Source organism: Varroa jacobsoni, unplaced genomic scaffold, assembly GCF_002532875.2.
Source record: "Varroa jacobsoni isolate VJ856 unplaced genomic scaffold, vjacob_1.0 scaffold_69, whole genome shotgun sequence".
Taxonomy (NCBI): Eukaryota; Metazoa; Arthropoda; class Arachnida; order Mesostigmata; family Varroidae; genus Varroa; species Varroa jacobsoni.
Window position 1 is genome coordinate 42,729 of NW_019212971.1, and position 18,016 is coordinate 60,744.

At 42.7% G+C, this 18,016-nt stretch overlaps 1 long non-coding RNA gene across 2 annotated transcripts in view; it reads right to left on the minus strand.

The window, feature by feature from the left end:
• Window positions 1-1,866: 1,866 nt before the first annotated feature.
• LOC111262346 (uncharacterized) overlaps window positions 1,867-18,016 on the minus strand; it is a 48,835-nt gene continuing 32,685 nt past the window's right edge. The window contains exons 1-5 of one of the 2 annotated variants that reach the window (XR_002681573.2): window positions 10,803-11,339; window positions 8,940-9,961; window positions 6,471-6,843; window positions 3,187-3,417; window positions 1,867-2,351 (exon numbers count right to left, since the gene is read on the minus strand). This is a non-coding gene — a long non-coding RNA (uncharacterized LOC111262346). Of the gene's footprint in view, window positions 2,352-3,186; window positions 3,418-6,470; window positions 6,844-8,939; window positions 9,962-10,802; window positions 11,340-18,016 lie in introns of those variants that run through there. The other variant, XR_002681572.2, reaches the window with a different exon arrangement.

An 18,016-nucleotide genomic window follows, 5' to 3' on the forward strand; every position in this document is an offset into this window, starting at 1 on the left:
ATAAAAAATATCTCAGACGAGGGTAAACGCGATGTATGTTTAAAGTGTTAGTTCGACAAACTTAGTTTGGTAGGTTTAGATTGAAACTGGAATTTTATATGGAATATTTTTATGGGCTTATTAAAACTTCAAGCTTCGTTTCTACTTCACACCTTACGAGTAAATAATGATAAAAAGAATAGATTACGAACAACGCGAGAAAATAATTCGTAAATTCCGTCTTCCCACCAACATCAAGGGCGTGCTTTCTATCTCCCAGCTGGACCTATCAAGAAGTTTGGTAAGTAAGACGTCTATTATCATATAACCTAGTCATCAGTTTGTTGATATACTATAAATATATATTGTTGTTGTAGGAGCGTGTACTTTCATGATTGTTCGTTCCAGCCCAAAAGTGACAACAATGAAATATAATACACAGCAACCAACCTTTCTACCACTTGATTGTTTACTACCTTCGTTTATTCCTTTTCTAGACAAGTGTGGCCTGCAGCCATCGTACAATACACTGCTCCGACATTGTCTATTATAGCATGACCCAGTGGAAGCTCAAAAAACAGAAGGGTTTCCGAGAACTTCAACCTCTCGTTTTGGCTCGTCGTCATACATCGAGAAACCGACGTTCCTTCTCGTCGTTTTCCATCGTGGTACCCTCCGTTTCGCTTATTCGCTCGAATGCAAGAAATGAATACATGTGAACATCGCAGTCGACGTCTGGACATATCCCTGCTCTTACGACCACTTGGCTACGGCCTAAAGGCATCGGGGTCAATCGTTGACTTTTTGAATTGAAAATAATGTTTCAGGCCGGGCCAATCGGGTACCGACGACCTGACAATGAGTGAATGTCGCCCCCTTAAGTTGGCTTCACCCCGACCACCGCGAAATTTTCACATTTCGCTCCCGCCTGTCTTTTTCATTTAAAGCCCCGGTACCAGAGAGGAAAACATAGGTTCAACCAGGTAAGTCTGGATGGACGTATATCATGCTCTAGAGAAGATTATTGCCTTTATCCTCCTCTGTAACCTTGAAGGTTGGAAGTTTTGAGGCTGGGCAACTCCATCTTTTCGATTTCATGACCTGTGAAAGAGGATGTGAGAAAGTGTTTTCGAAGTTGCAAGGCATGACTGCGTTTGAGCAGACGATATCATGAAAGCTTCGCTCACCGGTGGAAAACAGCAGAGCGAAAACGATCGAGGCTTTTCGATTGCGGCCCACAAAACAGCAAACAGAGTGGGCCTTTTCGGGAAGACAAGTATTTACACATACATATTCTGTCTCCTTATATGTGAATGAAAGCATGTGGTTTGATTTTTTTCTTTGTATAACGTGCGCAAGCTGGTAAACACTAGAGATTCTCTATTAAGATAGTGGAGAATACATTAACGTACGTTACGTGGAAGTCCAAGGTGGTTTCAGAGCTTAGATCATATAACTTAATTCGCTATAGCCACTAAAATTTAAAGGCATTCCTTCTGCTGATAGATTTCACAGATAGAGAAAATTATTCTTTTCTGATAGAAAAAAAACGACGCGTTAGCATTACATCCGTGTGTAGTAGTTATCTTATGTTTTTATTTAGGGGTCTGCCACAGAACCCATGAGATCTTCCTCAGACGTTACCGAAATATTAACGTTGAAGAAAACAGGGCGCTTTCGCGTCTATGTGTACAGGTTGAACCGCTAACGGGGCTGTATTCTGTATCCACATAATCAGTGCGCTCAATGCGGGCTAATGCTCTTTTTTTCTATACACAATAGCCTATTGAATCAAGACTGTGGGGTATTGGATTTATGTCACTGACGACTTGCTGTGCCGTTTCGGGCAAAAACTAGTCTGCTTAAAAGAAAATCATCATATGCAGATAACAGATTTTTACAATTATTACAGACTTTATTTTAGTAATTGAGTACTGTGTGAACGGCCAAAATGCCGATAGAGTTCACAGTCTGCAAATTTCCCCTTGACTGTTTGGATACTAACAGTTACGATCTGATGAGCAGCATGACTCGGTGCTTGTAGCGATTTGGGTGGGTCTATCACGAGCGCCGCGGAGACCACTCAACACATCGTCACCCTGTCCTACACAGTGCTGCAAGATATGTTTGTCCTATAAATAACGTTAATTTTATGCAACACGAGTCTTCCGCTCTATAAGGTCCTGTTGAGTTGCTTTAGTTGGTAAACGGACGAATGGCCAATACGTAGAGTAGTGAAGATACTTGCAGTGAAAAATACTCGAATTAAATACGATGCTCATGTCTGGAAAACCGTAGTCGGCTGAGTGTATTGAGAGCTTCGAGCGCTTGGCAACGTTGATCATCAATACATCACTGGTATTAGATATTGCCTGAAAGACGGACCAACATATCATATGAATCAGCTGATGTTCAGGTATTAAGTACTATTCTCATCAATTTATTGCCGGCACAACATCTCGTCACTTTGATTGGAAGTCAACAGATCAATATGTCAGATGGACGGATAGAAATGGGACGAGTTTGGGAAGCCAATGCTAAAGAATGATGAAAGCAATCCAGCAAGTTTATCCAGCAACGGGTGGTAAGCACGCTATAATTGCAGGACATGGGATCATCTAATAATACGAGTGCAATACATTTTTTGGATCTACAATGTTACCTTTGATTCTAGCGGAGCACTATCGATCGGAATTCTCATTAATGGGCAACCCGTCACACGTGTGATATTTCTATTTTAGCAGCTTTTTTTTGGATTTTTATGTTTTTTTTTTTTACTTTATAGCATTCAGTATACTTATTTTTTAAATTTTAACCCAACATCTCAAATCGAAGCGACATTATTTCAACTGTAGTGAGCGTTTGACCGACAAGGATATATCGACAATCAGCAAAACAGCAAACATCCTTGTCGAGCTAATGCTTAGACGCGCCTTTAAGAAAATGTCGAAAGCGTCCGTTTTAATTTTCAAGCAATAAAAAGAGTATATGAACATTATCTGACTCAGGTCAGTCGAATCATGCCCTTGCCAAAGAAACAATCCCTACTACGTTGTTAGAAGTTGTATCTAAAGCTCACATGATCGCGGGTCGAACTATAGCTACTGTTAGGCTCAATTTACCCTTTTGAATGCTGTGTACTTATATGTCGAAATATAATATATATGAATGTGTATGGATGCAATGGCAAATTGTAATCCAATTTACCGTCTGAAGCTCTCTGACCCTGTGTGTGTTGAGGACAGGAACTGAAACTCCTTCAAACCGGTGGCATCAACTAGCCACCGCCTGCGCCTTGTTACGATTCAAACACACTTCGGTTCCGGTGCTGATTGGACCCTTCTGGCTCGGACACCGTCAATGGTTACAGTGGGCTCTTGTTGGCAGTAGGGCGGAAGAAAGGGAGCGGAAGAAGAAAGGGATCGGAGCAGTCGCCTCCTGCAGCATAGATACAGAGTAACGTGAAAAAATTCAGGTGAGATAGAGCTGCAAGTACTAACTAAGGCTACTCAGCTTCCTAGCCCGTCTAAACTGCCTAGTGTGTTCAGTACGCCGTGAGAGCACGAAGTACCCTAAGACTCCGGAGTTCGCCAGGTCGTGGGTGACTGCCGCGAATGGCTCCGGCTGGCGGTGGTTAGCGATGACAAGGCAAGTGAGAGTAGGGAATTCAGTGCGGGCTAGATAATCTGGAAATATTGTGCCCCTTCATGGACACTTGAGCTCGCACTACCCCCCCCCCCCCTCTCCTTGAAAGCGGAAGCGCATAAGAATGAAAGGGATGAAAGTCACGGCGAAATTGTGCTTGGTACTCGCACTGCAGCCGACGCTGCTCGCGACTTCGAAGCCAACCAGCTTTCAGTAGAAGCTGTGACAGTGGTTCGTGCCGGCTCCGGCAAAGTTCCCTGGCTGTCCCTAGTCGAGATAGATGCAGCGAGGCTGAGAGAGGAGGTGAGAACGAAAGAGGGGCTAAGGAGAGAATGGAAAAACCTAGTCGGCGTGGAGATACTCGAAACGTTGTTTCGAATAGCTACGCCGACACTTCGCACCGTCGCCTTAGTTTGCGCCTTGCCGGTGCTGAATCGGTTGCTGCCACCTTTCTAAGAGGCTGAGTACTTTCGAGAGGAGCGAGCAATTGCTGGACGACCGGATCCGTGCATTGCGCTTGGGAAGGAAAGCTCCCCAAACGAGGGTAATCCGACTTTTATGAATATTTTTGTGTCAATACACCGCCAGCCACCGTCTACGGCCATTCCGCCGAACCGCGTCGGTCGCTTACTCACTCCTCTCATACTGTTCACTGCTACTCTTTCAGACACTCAACCGAAGTCAGCACAATTCCACCGTTCGCCATGTTTTCTGCGATTTTCTCACTAGTGGCCACCGCTACTTCAACCCCCAACAGAGCACAACCCACACAATGCCTAACCTGTGAGAAGCAACAGCAGGATCCGACGTCTCAACGTTATTGCCGAGTCACTGACTGACCAACCCCTGTTCATCCCGCTCTTCAGGCTACACGCTTTGCCCTATTGGGCCGCGAGTCTAGCCTGCTCGCAGCCACGACCACACGTAGCGTACAGCGTCCCTTCTCCCATATAAGCAGCGTACAAATCTATTTTTTCGATTCCACAAGCTAGCAATCTCGCTTTATATCTACAGCTCCAGTGTATCGGTCGCGACATGATACAACATCCTGTATTGCTGGGGCCGGCCTTATGATCTCAGCCATACTGTTGCCTATATGGATGTGCACACATACGTACACCGCCATGAGCCGCCACAGCCCATTATATCGAGTGCACAGCGAACATCAACAGCAAGAAGCACATGAAAAGCACTTATTGACACTTCCCTGCTGTGGATGTTAGCGCCGTGCGGATGCATCTGCTGGTGAACGCAGCCAATGCTGCCTCTACGGCCTGCCTTATACTTGTCTTTCATACAGTACATGGCAGCAGCCCCCGTTTCTTCTATGCTGTGACATAGGTTAAGTCTGCTGAATACTCTATATTATCCTGCGAGCCTGACTTGTTTCGAAACGCTTGTCGACCGAGTCAATGCGTGTTAGTCCGTTTGTGTCTCTTAGAGTGAATTGATTTTGGCAGTTGTAGCTGACATTAACTGCAAAAATAACACCACCGTTGAAAGACCGCTGATAGAAGTCTTTGGTGGGAAGACGGAAAGCGGACACGCGTAAAGGCCTCCCAAAAAGAGACTAGGAGCTTCGAAGGCACCGAGTAGTACCGGACACGAGGAGCAGACAACGAACGCCGAGGCAGAACGGCCAAGACGAGCGAAGCGCACCGAAGCAAAGAGACATGGAAAAAGTATACTGAAAAAACGTCGAAATGGGCAATCCACTCGACTGATCAAAGGCCCGCTGGCCGCGGGACCACGCAGTAGCCAGAGGTTGCGTCCGCCACCAAAGCTTGTGATGGTCGAACGGTAACCTGCTGTCACCTGCTCTGATTACCGCGAATATGCTCCTCCTACTGCTGAAGCTGTTCCGGGCAGCTGAGCCGGATTGCTCGAGAAGGTCGAGGGAGCTAACAGAAATAAGCAGATAGGAATCCCAGTAAGTCAAGGGAAAAATAAAAACTATTCGTGTCCAATCAAGTCTGCTCCGAGTTCTTATTTCGGGCACTAGCTGCTGCTCATTTTCCCTTAAAGCTAAATAAAGATGACGGCAAGGTAGGCAAAGATTGATGACTGAGTGAAAACGCTCAAACGCGAAAGTAGCAAATGCTAAATACTATCTACGGGCATAAATAGATAGATAGATACAATTTCCAAAGGACACACCACGAAGGGTTCTGGACTCTAGCAGTTGCGCTCATCAAAGTAGAGTGAAAAACGACAACTGAAAAGAAAATTAATTCTCGACAAAGTTTATCAGCCTTGTTTACATAAAAGTGATCCTAACGAACATATATAGATGTCAAAAGGGTACGATTGGCGTCACTTCAAATTTAAATACACGTACGTCAATCCTCTCGCACCCTGTGGGCTCATCGAACGTTCAAGTAACTAACGAAACCCGCGTTAATTTTTGATTCTGAATGTATTTAAACATAAACAAAAAGAAAGCAGCGCGCGAATTTTGAAAAGTTACGTCTAATCGCTATCGTCAAAACCATAGTTATAATCACGCACATTATAAATGCTAATATTGTGTTAACAGCTATTAGAATGCCGCTATTTGTAGTTCTAGTGACAGAAATTATTGTTATTGCTATGACAGAAAGTATAACTGGCACAACATATTTCTTTCTAACTATATTTTTTTGTCGCACGTGGCCTAGTGCGTGATACTTGTTCTGTTGAAAAGAGAAATTTCTATAAAGATGTGTCGTGTGCAAATCGTTATGCGTATCTATCCCGTCCCTAACACCAGACTGCTAAGCATGACAGGTAGTGCAGTATTACTAGGCGAACCTATTACGTCTACCATCGTGTACTAATTCCTGCCGCTGCTGTATTCGTTTACTAACCAATTGAAGCGTCGTGGGACGAAGGACGCACACAAGAATGTTTCTTTGCTGCAATATCCATCTATTTTTTTTGTATCGCCCCTTGTCTGCACCGGTAGCGGGCTTCAAACGGCTGTCGAGCTTACAACCATCATCGTTCTGTATTTGGTTCTGGATAAGAGTACGATGGCCGCAGTGGAAAAGAGTCCGCACGCAAGACGTTCATTATACAATGAAGGTACATCCCGTCCCAGTTGATTTCTCCGGTCGGTGGACTCCAGTCTCACTTTTGTTGCAGGTAGATATCAGCGCAGCCTGGTACAACCCTGCTTGGGCCTCCTTTGTTGGATACTGCCTGAAAGATCCGGCCAAACGGGAACGGAGACGCGGGTCTCTGGAATGAAGAACGCCACGATCATAGATAACTGCTCAAACCACTAACTCCGCTCCGTAATAGACAGACTATTTAGACACATATAAGGGCGATGTGGAAATGAGATTTCAGGACTACTGCAACCAATCGGTAGCAACGACGGCAAAAGAAGGCAATCATCCAAAGAGAAAATAAGAATTTGGATAGGGCAGGACACACTCTAGGCTCTGTATTTTCTCAAGGGAGAGAGTAGCCTAGGTGGTGGCGGTCGCGATGTTTCCATGGTGTCCACTGTATGACAGGCAAGCAAGGCAAACGCAGAAAACGAAAGGTATTTGCTGCTAAAAATATACATTTCTCTGATTTGCTTTCCACAACCTAGACGACATAGGGGAGCTGTGTGGCCACTGCTCGACAAAAGGTTGGTTGGAGCTACGTGATCCTCGCTCGTTTGCTTAAAGCGGTAGAAAGGTTTGCTCAGAGCCGTGGGCCGTTCTTTACCGAAAAATACTGCGTAAACTGCCGCCGATTGCCGAATACAGTTTGGTGGTTCGCCCACCGCAATGAACAGATTATATTTACTTGCATTAACTTATCGCTAATGATCTTGTACATTCAGTAGACGTGGCGAACTTTCGCAAAATGACAGTAACGTCTATAATTATAATGATTTCGTTCAACTAGCTTACGTCAACGTTGTCGAAAGTAATGATGAGAACGTTTTCTCCTAAATTGCCATGTTTGATGAATAGATGTCGTAATACGTATTTAGAATATACTGCCGTGTTGAAACGTAACGATGGTAAAGTGTGACGCAATAGCTTATTGTATGATATATACAATGTTATTCACTCTAATTCGATTGCCCTTGCCATTCTTATCGCCGTTGCGAGCCAACCTTGACAAATAAAGAGGACAGTTTATGTATGCGCTTAAAAGTATCCTATATATAGCGAAGTTCAAGTGATTAATGATCCACAGAAAATTTGCATTAACTTGTCCCAGACAGATTACGCAGTGACTTTTTATTTATCCTATGTAATGAAATGATCAATGGTATTTTCATGCACTTATCGTAGACTAAGTGTTATTGCGTTACTGGTAGTTAGTTAGTCTGCTTTCGGTGGACCAAACATGCCCTGTCTACCTGAGGCATGGGCAGCCTTCTTTTGCTCAGCCAAACAACTTACTGGTCGCTTTTCAGGTCGCCGTTGTTTTTTAGAAATGCCAAATAACGATAATACTAACGGTGACCAAGAGCGGCGGCAAAGGGGAGCTTGTCTACCAGAAGTCGTGTGAAAAATACACTTTCATCTATTAGCGTTCTCATTAGGTTCGCTGATTAGCCGGCCAACGGCTGGACGACAGGCTGGCTGTCATGGGCGTGTTTAGAAAGCCATAAAGGTAATTTCCGTTTGCCGCTCGATCAACCTGCCGTCTGTTATGCCCCCTTTTTTTGGTGCCACCTCAACTGTGGACTATACGTCCACAAAACCCACAAAACTCAGCCCCGGTAACTGTCGATTCGATTTTCTAGGTAGGCACGGAGCCAGAACGGCCAAACGTAAAAAGTTACGAACACTATGTAGGTGCTACTAATATTACACTAGTTACGTGTGCAGGAAAGCGGCAGTAAATCTTACATTAACCTTTTTAAGAAGGAACGGGAAAGCATGAGACAGTAACTTGAGAGCAAACAACTTATGAGATCCATCTACATACGATCATCTTTAAATCTACCTACGAGTCCAACGATTGTGCTCGCTTGAATTTCACTATATTTATAATCACTGTGTAGTGGACGAACGGCTGCGGCCAGCGACGCCTGGAATATAATACATTTTAAGGCAAATCACAAATGATGTCAGTAGCAAACATACAACTTGTAGCTGGATAGTTTCTGAAACAAGTCTTAATCATAGCTATGTTAGATAGGCTTTTGGTCCATTGATACAGATACAAAACTTGCGTATCGTACAAACGTTGCTCTTTTTATTAATCGAAATCTCTCTATATCGCTGAAATAGCGTAGTTGGAGTCAGCATGGGGCATTATTTAAGATATTTTCTTTTATTTCTTTTACTTTTTATTTCTGCAGATTCAATATTCTCACTTACCATGACCCGTTTCCTATATATATTACAGATAAGAAGGGTAGCAATATTCGTGATGATCAAACGTGCTGATGTTAATAACTCTAATAAGACTTGACAAGTTAAAGTTTCAGCTGAGGATCGCGTTCCTATGACACCTATGGTTTTAAACATGCGGTCTGCCTCTTCGCCGTCGCAGCATAAGAAGGGGTCAAAGTACGCATCAACTACACCGTTATTCCGTATGCACACAGTTTCGCAACACGAAAGCTCTTTGTCCCGGACTACCACATTACTTTGGCACCCCGACCCGTATAGCTTCGAACGCTTACACTAAGATTTTGTTTAGGATACCATTTTACGCTGACAGTGTTTTCCACTGATTTATTTCCACGTTGTTAGCACTAACATAATCGAATATCGACTAGTGCCTCCTATAAGAATGTCATTTTTACGTTCAGTCCTTCGTGCACATTCATCCTCCTATAAAGTGCCCCCTGCTATTCATTCCTTTTACATATGTCTTGTGATTGAATCTGCACGGGGTTGACCACGTTCGAGTCAACTCTGAGTCATTGCTTGGGCTTTCGTATTATTAGCAACAAGCAGCACGGCCTTGCTTGCCACAGGCTTTATCATCGGTGGTGTGACGTTCGTCGGTGACTCCATAAATTTATGCGGTGACCCCGTTATCAATCTAACACTCGAGTTCTTGAATCCTACTTGCCCATCGCCCAAAGCACAAATGTTTCTACACCTACGTTAATAGCCACATACAAATACGCAAACCACGTACATACAAAGCTAACATGAGTAATAATAGCTGACTTCCTTTCCCCGATAGCTGGTGGTCTCCATTTTACCTCAGATCTTTTTAAGGCTGATCATGATTTCCTTACCTTTTCTATTCCAGCAAGACGCAGTTCTTTTGCTGACTAGAGCTGCCCTGACCTGGGCATCCCCGCTATTGCGTTTTGCTGTGCACCTCGTTCGAGCTGGTGTCATTTGCTATCGATGCTTGATCTAACGTCAGACGAGTCCATTAGCTATGACGAGGAAAGGAATTATTTAATACCATATGAAAAAAATCGAACGATACCAAGAAACCTTGCTATTATTCTATAATGATATGTATTACATTGAAGGAGACCAAATTTTATGTGGAGTTTCAGCAAAGAACCTTTCTATAGGAGTATGATTTTGTGCGATGTCACAGCGCTGGTTTCAGTACAATATAACAAAAACAACTGCACGCGTGTGTTTCAACTTTTCGATTTATCTGGCGTCCGTCTAATAAATTATTTGTCCAATACAAACAACACGAATAACTCGTCACCTTATCGCACCAGACTTCATATTCCATACACACACACACACACACGCTCTTATCTGTGAAACTATACTCCGAGTGCCGTCCGGAAAAGTGATCTTACTGCACCAGCTGATCGGCAAGGTAATCCCTTGATCCGCGCCAGATTAATCTCACAAGCTCCCTAACTAGCGGCATTTCCAAATGGGGTAGTAATGGTAGTCTAAACGTGTCACACATGAACATCCACTTCCTATGACTTTCTTTGTGTAAGACAAAAACACAAAGAAGGAGACTGGCAGGGTAACCGAAAACCGGGAACCTCTCGTGCGAACGGCGTGTTACAGCCCGGCTCGCGCTGTCCTTCTATGTTATTCTTCATGCTCCGGCCGAAAGCCGAATCTGCTTCTGGACACTCGTCTACGCCCCTGGTCGGTGTAGCGTGTAAAGCGGTTATAATGCTACAGTTAGTAAATCAAAGCATTCATTGACAGCTACGGCTGAAGAACGAAGCCTGTTCGTCCTAGGAGTCGTCGACTATTTGTTGCCTTTTTTCTAAGCATCGCTACTATTCTTACCGTTGTTGTTACCAACAAAGTTGCTGTCCTATTGAGACGACGTATGCATCCTGGGTTCCTCAACCAGCCAGTCTCTCAGTCAGCGATCGGACTAGATATTTCGTCAGAAGGCCCGACCGGCTTGCTGTAAACTCAACACGACGAATTACGGGTGCCTCTATGCTGGCACCTCAAGCCTTGACGTACAGGTCATGTTGTTCTCTTTCTCAATTTCTCTTAATCGATGGCCAACAGATTCTCGGTTGGTCCTATTCGTGGTATCGCGTGTACGTTGCTAATGAGAGTTTAACCTTAACGGCTGCAAACAGTTGAAAAGCAGGACTTGAAAGGGAAAAGACGATAGGATGCTCTGCATCGGTGCAAGAGTTCTTCAGTTCCAGTCCTTTCGTCCGTAACAGGCAACGAATTGGTGGCATACCTAGTACGCTCACGTTGAGAGCATTGTTCCAACAAAAGCCAGAGGAAGACAAACAATGGCGCAAACGTCTGTGACCGCATCCATATTTTTTGATGAGTTTGCGTTTTGTCCTGTTTGAGAGTTTTTATCGCTGTAATATAGGTATAATTAATAAGGGTTTAAGAGAACTCCTGTCGAATTTAAAAGTAAAGATTTCTAACATCAATGAAGTTTAAAAATGAATAGTTTGCGTTGCTACAAACATAAATTAGTTTCAGAAGATAGAAGATTACTAAGCATTACTTCGAAAATCAGGTTCTATACAGATCTGTAATTGATTGTACTTAGATCATTGTTTCGATTGTTAATACCATCTACTAGTTAGTTAGACTGGCCCAAGTTACCCATTTGCCAAACACTGCATTATTCCAGCATGGCATCTGTTGTTGCAACATCTTAGCGACGTGATTTTTCCTGATTTCGTCAGCAACGCTTACCTATTTTTCCGTTACTGCCAGAAGTTCTTGCGTCGTTGCTGTTATTGTTGCTACGTAGCTGTAGCATGGCTTGCCGGCCCTAGCGCAACGCCCAGCCGCGCCGCTCAGAGCCTGTTCCGTTCGGTCCTAGATCCATCACGGCGGCCGCCAACCAAAAACCAACGACCTGGGCCTACTATCCTTTTCTCATTTGCTCTCCTTTTCTTCTTCTTTTTATGTTGTTACCGGATGGATGTGTTTGCTTCCCTACTACTATAACTATATGGAAAAGTTTGCTGTAACTGTTTACTGGTCTGCCTGCTTGTTTGTGCTTTATCAAGCAATCCTGCTGTGACCCTGAAAGTGTATACGCCTGCGCCTGTATCTATGTAAGTGGTCTGTATGTGAACGTTCATGTCATGCCGCGGATGACATATGTCGGCTCCTCATTTCCGCTTACGACCAGCAGCGACGGGGCTAGCTCTCAGTCGGTCGACAGTTGACGCGACCTGCAAACGCGTGCTCGTTGGAATCATTTTGCCGCTGCAGCTACCCTGTCGCTAGCTAGGTCTGCTGTTCCCATTGTTGCTGGTAGCATAGCGTCCTGCTAAAAGCTCCTCGTCTGTAATTCGAATACCGCCCTCCTTCCGTGAGCTCACCTTCCGTCTCTCATTGTCCCACTCGTTGTCTTCTGTGTTATGACCGTTGCTACAGATACGGCAACTATTACTGCAACGAGGTATCTGCCGGTAGGGCCGCACACGTATGGCAGCGGCAATCCTCAGTTGAGTTGTGCCAAGTTAGTATTTGCTACCGCCTATTGACTAGGAATATATTATGCAGACGTATTCAATGAACGCTATAATCCCAATGGCAACAACAACAACAACGATGACGACGAGAGTGTCATCACGATAGTCACAAGGCATCGCATGGTTGTAAGTGATAATCGTAGCGAGTCATAAATCCACTGAAAGTGAAGACGAGGCATAAAAAAATCCTTCATCGAATCCTGCTGTACTCAGTAAAAGGAAACAATTACTGGCTTCGTACAGTCACGCAGATGTACGTACATTGTGCAAGTACATGTGCATACCCTGGAAAGGTAAATGCATTGAAGGAAAAACACCCCTTAATTCTTTAGCTATACATGCGTATATTCGTGAAATATGCCTATTTCTCTACGAATACTTTTCTCAACAATGACAGATAGATGGATAGATAGATAGATAGATAGATAGATACGATAAACGTATCTAACGTACCTTAGCTACGTGGCTGAACGTAATGTTTGGACTCAGATTCATATTAAATGAAAAACTTCGATGTCAAAACAAAACAAATATGAAAATCCCTTGACTGAAGTTTTTAAATACATTATTACACTTGCGTATACTTTAGACAAATTCTATCAGCATTCAAACCGTAAATATATGTATCGGACCTAATCTATCTACTTGAGATATGTGAAATTTTCGATGCAGACTGAAAGTCCATACTGTCATCATCTTCTACACTCTAGCCGCCAAGCCGTTATTTAGCGTTTATGTCTATAATTTTTTGTTTAAGATCAAACATCAGAAACTCGATTATGAAATCTTCACCTCAGCAACAGAGATTTAATAATCCAGAACCACTATTAAGAAAATGGGTTTATGGATATACTGAAGGGCCATGCCAAACGTAGGCCAGCGGCCAAAGAGCTTCGTTTCGTAGCACTGTCAGAGGCTATTTTGTGCCGTTTAAAAGTAGTTGGTTATTATCTTATCAAGCTACAAAAAAAATATCATGATAATGCACTAACGTTTGTGTCGTTCTTTAAATACTCTGTTATTCATTTTCTTCTTTATAAGCAAATTGATTTGTAATGCAGAACACAGAACCAGATTTATAATCATTGATTTACACCCTGAGAAGGACAAGAGATCCTGCAACTACACAGTAATGAGACAGTAGCACATTCCGTACGTGGAAATGACACTCCTGTGTTTTCCACAAGGTTCGTATCAGCGATTTCAGGACACGAAGGGTTGATCGGGAAAAGCATAATCAATCTGTATATATATAAAGATTAAGAATCTCGATTACATCTGTTTCACCTTACAAATATTCAGTATATTCAAAATAATACCTGCCGCAACGTTTCGAAAAGAACCGCGCGAGGGAGGGAGCCACTGTGTAACCACGCCGATCCCGTTCAATGCTGGTTAGCCGATAACTACTGTACAAGGCTTGCCTTCATGCTTGCGGAGGTATATGACCTTCGATATTCCGCTAGCTTCTAAAGTATTCTCTAAGGACATTCTAATTATGGAAGGTAGATGGTTCTTTAGAATGGGTCTTCTTATAGCGACAGTGTCAGGTGATAGACAAAGAAAATCCGCAGCAGATATCCCCAACAGTGTACAGAGTGAGCCATAATTACGAGACGTCTACATGGAACTCATATTTATTAAATCCAGCTTTGTTCTCATCCATTAGGATTTCGCCAAACTACATCGCAAAAATAACTATGAATATGCAACATGTTAAGCTGTTCACTATGGTACTTTAAAGGATACAGAATTATTCTTTCTTGAGTTCGGATTAATAAAAAAAAACAAAGGTATTACAGAGCCCATTATAATTCAATGCTTTCGAGGACACATAAAAAGCTAATTTGAATTTTCTTTCAAATTGTCAAAGAAAATCCTAATCCTATGACCTCGATAATATCACGCAAGAGAAAGTAGAGAGGAAATGTATTCTTGGGATTAAACAATAGCCAGATATAAACCTCAGATAATGATTTAATCTGCTGCAGAGCTTCATGATTAGTCCACACGTGAAGCGCATAGTGGCTGTAATGCATTTGGTGGTAGTCGGTGCATTACAATCGCTGCGACCATCCAAAATCCTGCATGTCTCTATGGTTTCGTTGCCCCTTATTGACCTTCGTTATGCGAAAAAACGACACCAATAACACTTTCTACTGCTCACTGCCTGTTGAGACCCGTACCTCCCTCATTTTTCGTGAGCCAAGAGGTCATCAAAAGGCCATTACGTCGTTTTAACGGCTCCTTGAAAAATTTTGATTTCAAGGGAAGACGCGTGGACATGCATGTAGCGTAATACCATTCGAAGATTTCGCACAATATCTGGTCTAAAAGAAGTCAAGCCTAGATCATATATAGTAAACAGCGTGATGTACGAAATAGAGATCAATTTTATGTCAACCTATGTATAACTGACTGTTTTCGTAAAAGATGAATGACCTAAGATACCCTCGAATCTGATCACCACAGGAAACAACCGTTTATTTTATGGAAATAAATGATAGCTTATAAAAATTGAAATGGCCTTGGGCCTTTGACTAACTTCTGTCGAAGATACTTGCTACAGTTTCCTAGCTCTTAGTTCGGGTCTTGGCTGACTATCGTGGGGCGAGGATGATACCTTTTGAAATTGCTGCACGCATTTTTAAGGAAAGTGATTTAATAGAAATAGCTGCCCTTGACCGAAAAAAAAAAAAAAAAGAAGCCATAAATAATTAAATTTTTTTAGGTACGACAGCGACACTTCACAGTGGCCTAATTTGTTTGAGAAAAAAATTCGGCACCGGGGAATCTAGACAGAAATAGCATCTAGAATCATTCCTGGTAGCTCTTCTTATATCCCAACAACCAATTAGGCCCAGATTATAAATTAATATAAACCTATTTCAAGACAAATATTAACACCTTTGCTGCTAATTGATTGGCATGTACCTGATTACTAACTATTGACAGTAGCCTTTGACCACTTCCCGTAGAGTGGCATGCTTGAGACGTTTACAATAAACAACCATGGTATTCCCAATACAATTAATTAATTGTTGAATTTTTGAAAAAAAAGCAAAGTATTTAAAACGTTGTGGTCACTTTCATAACATTACCTTTTGAGAAGTTTACAATTGTAATTATCCAGGACAACTCAATCAAGACGAAATAATTAGCATGGAGAAAGGACCTCTCAAATAATTGAGGGCTTGTCGCTTTGGCCGATGCTTCTGGACGGGCGTATTTTGTTAAAGTGTTAGTCATTGTTTAGCATCGTAGCTTAAGCCATTCAAAAGTTCCAATTCTTTTGACGTACCGATAACAGGATGAATTCGACCTACAGTTATTGACTCCTATTGTGTGCTTTGAACTAAATTGCCTATCATTATCGCGACTTAACAACCCGTAGAACTGTTTGCTACCAGTACGTCGTGTGGTTACGGTGGCCCTCTTGGGATTTGTTCATCTTCTCATGTCTAGCTCACACGTCGCCGGTCGAGCTACGCAGACAAAGATCGAGCCCGTTGATGCTCTGCTTGCGACTACTAAGAACAGAAATCACCATGTTATTGCTGCTGAAATATTGCTATAATCATTATAATAATATTATCAATAACAAAGGCAGCTAATGTAATGTCGACCAAATGAAGCCGCTACTATTTTTGATAGATGCATACCGAAATTATCGCACACGAAATAGTTCCGGCTGTTTAGGGATGGGGCGAAACAAATGGGACTATCAAACCGTCCTTTTGGTGCTATAATTTAGCCCATTTCGGTAGGTAAGTAGAAGTGGACCTTGCGTGTACTAGAGACGGATTCTGTTGTATAAATAATATAATGCAATTACTGTATCCTATAATGGATGTTATGAACTCAGAGAACCTTTTGAGGAAGGGCTGTCCTACGGCGCGTGTCCGTGGAGAAATTCAACCTTTTAAACCCTCGTAATAGGGATTAGCGACAGGCTAACTATAGTAGTATTATAAACAGATAATAGAGGTAATAACTCTTCTTGGGATGTTTCCAGCGGAAAATGTCGGAGTTTCATTTAGTTGTGTGTCATCAAACTATATAATACCTCATTGTGTGTACAACGGCTGTCTGATATTATAAGGCGGTTTCTTTGTCGTAGGCAACAAACCAAAATCAAAGCTTTGTAAGCGTAACACGTTCCTAAAACGGTACCACTCTGTATTGTAATGCAGATCTTTGTTAACTGATGTTTCGGCTAGCACTAGTTAACTAGAGACTTCAGCTAAATGAAGCGAACTAGTTTAAGGACAATATGAAGTTAGAGACAAAGCTGAACTGGATAGAAGCATTTTTTTCGTAGTATCAATATACGTACATGATAATGATAACAACTGACTAAATAAACAATTTCTAACCTGGGAGGGTAGTGGTGATGCTGTAGCTTCGGGCCAGGCCCTTGTGGTAAATCGCTTCAGATTATGGAAGCGAGCAGGGTTCAACAAAGACGAACGGCAAGTCATCTTCCAATTACATGCAATAGACGATGATTGAGCTTCAGCAACGTCACTTCAATACTAATGACTTATTCGAACTGCCCAGTGGGTTTAGCCCAGAGTCGACATCGGCAACGAATAATTCGACGATTTTCACAAGTAACGAACACACCTGAAACTTTGCTCACCTCGAATTTTAATAATCACAGGTTGAGACAATGCTTCAGGCCGGGTTGTTCTGCTTTTGAATCTGACGCTGCTCCCGTTGTCACCGTCAACTCTTTTCACTTGTTTCGCGCGTAATAAATTCGAAATAGACTCGTTTGATCCTAACTTAACTTTTTGAACAATTCGAAACTCTGCCGAAGGCCTTGTCATGCTAAGCAAGGGTTAAACGCTGGATGCGGGGATATTTAGGTAAACAAAAAAAAAGCTAGCGGCTCGAGCTGGGTTAGTATGTGGTGTACGGCCCTTTAATCAAACACTGATACGATAACGCTAGATTGTAAACAGACAAAGAAAAAAGCTTTAGAAAAGTTTAAGGTATTTTGTATCCCGTAAGCTCTCTCTCTAGGCGCAAAAAGCTCTTACGCCCTATAGGAAACAGGAAATTTAATCAATCACAAACTGCGCTACCATGCCAACATATCTATTTCTAACGCATGCGCTCTCTTTTACGGAACAGTCGTGCCACCCAACGACAGAAATCGTCCATATCGAAGACAGATTCAAGTCAACTAGACCGCTAGCCCATGAGACCTATTGAACCGGACTGCTAGACCACACCAATTCGATAAGTTTATGAGATAACAAAACTAATCAACTGTATCGTATTGTATTAACCGTAGGTCCTATAACGAACGCTCTGCTACATTTTTGCGCTCATGATGAGCATACGTTGACAGCTGCGGAGGCAGCAGCGGCCAAGCAAAAAAACTACATGACATAGAAGAACGTTACGCGTAAAACGCATGCGAATTCGATATCGGCTTCCGCAACAAACGTCGGCGACAATGACAACACAACAAACAGGAAAAGCTACCTATTTTTTCATCCTGTTCTTCCGCCTCGTTTT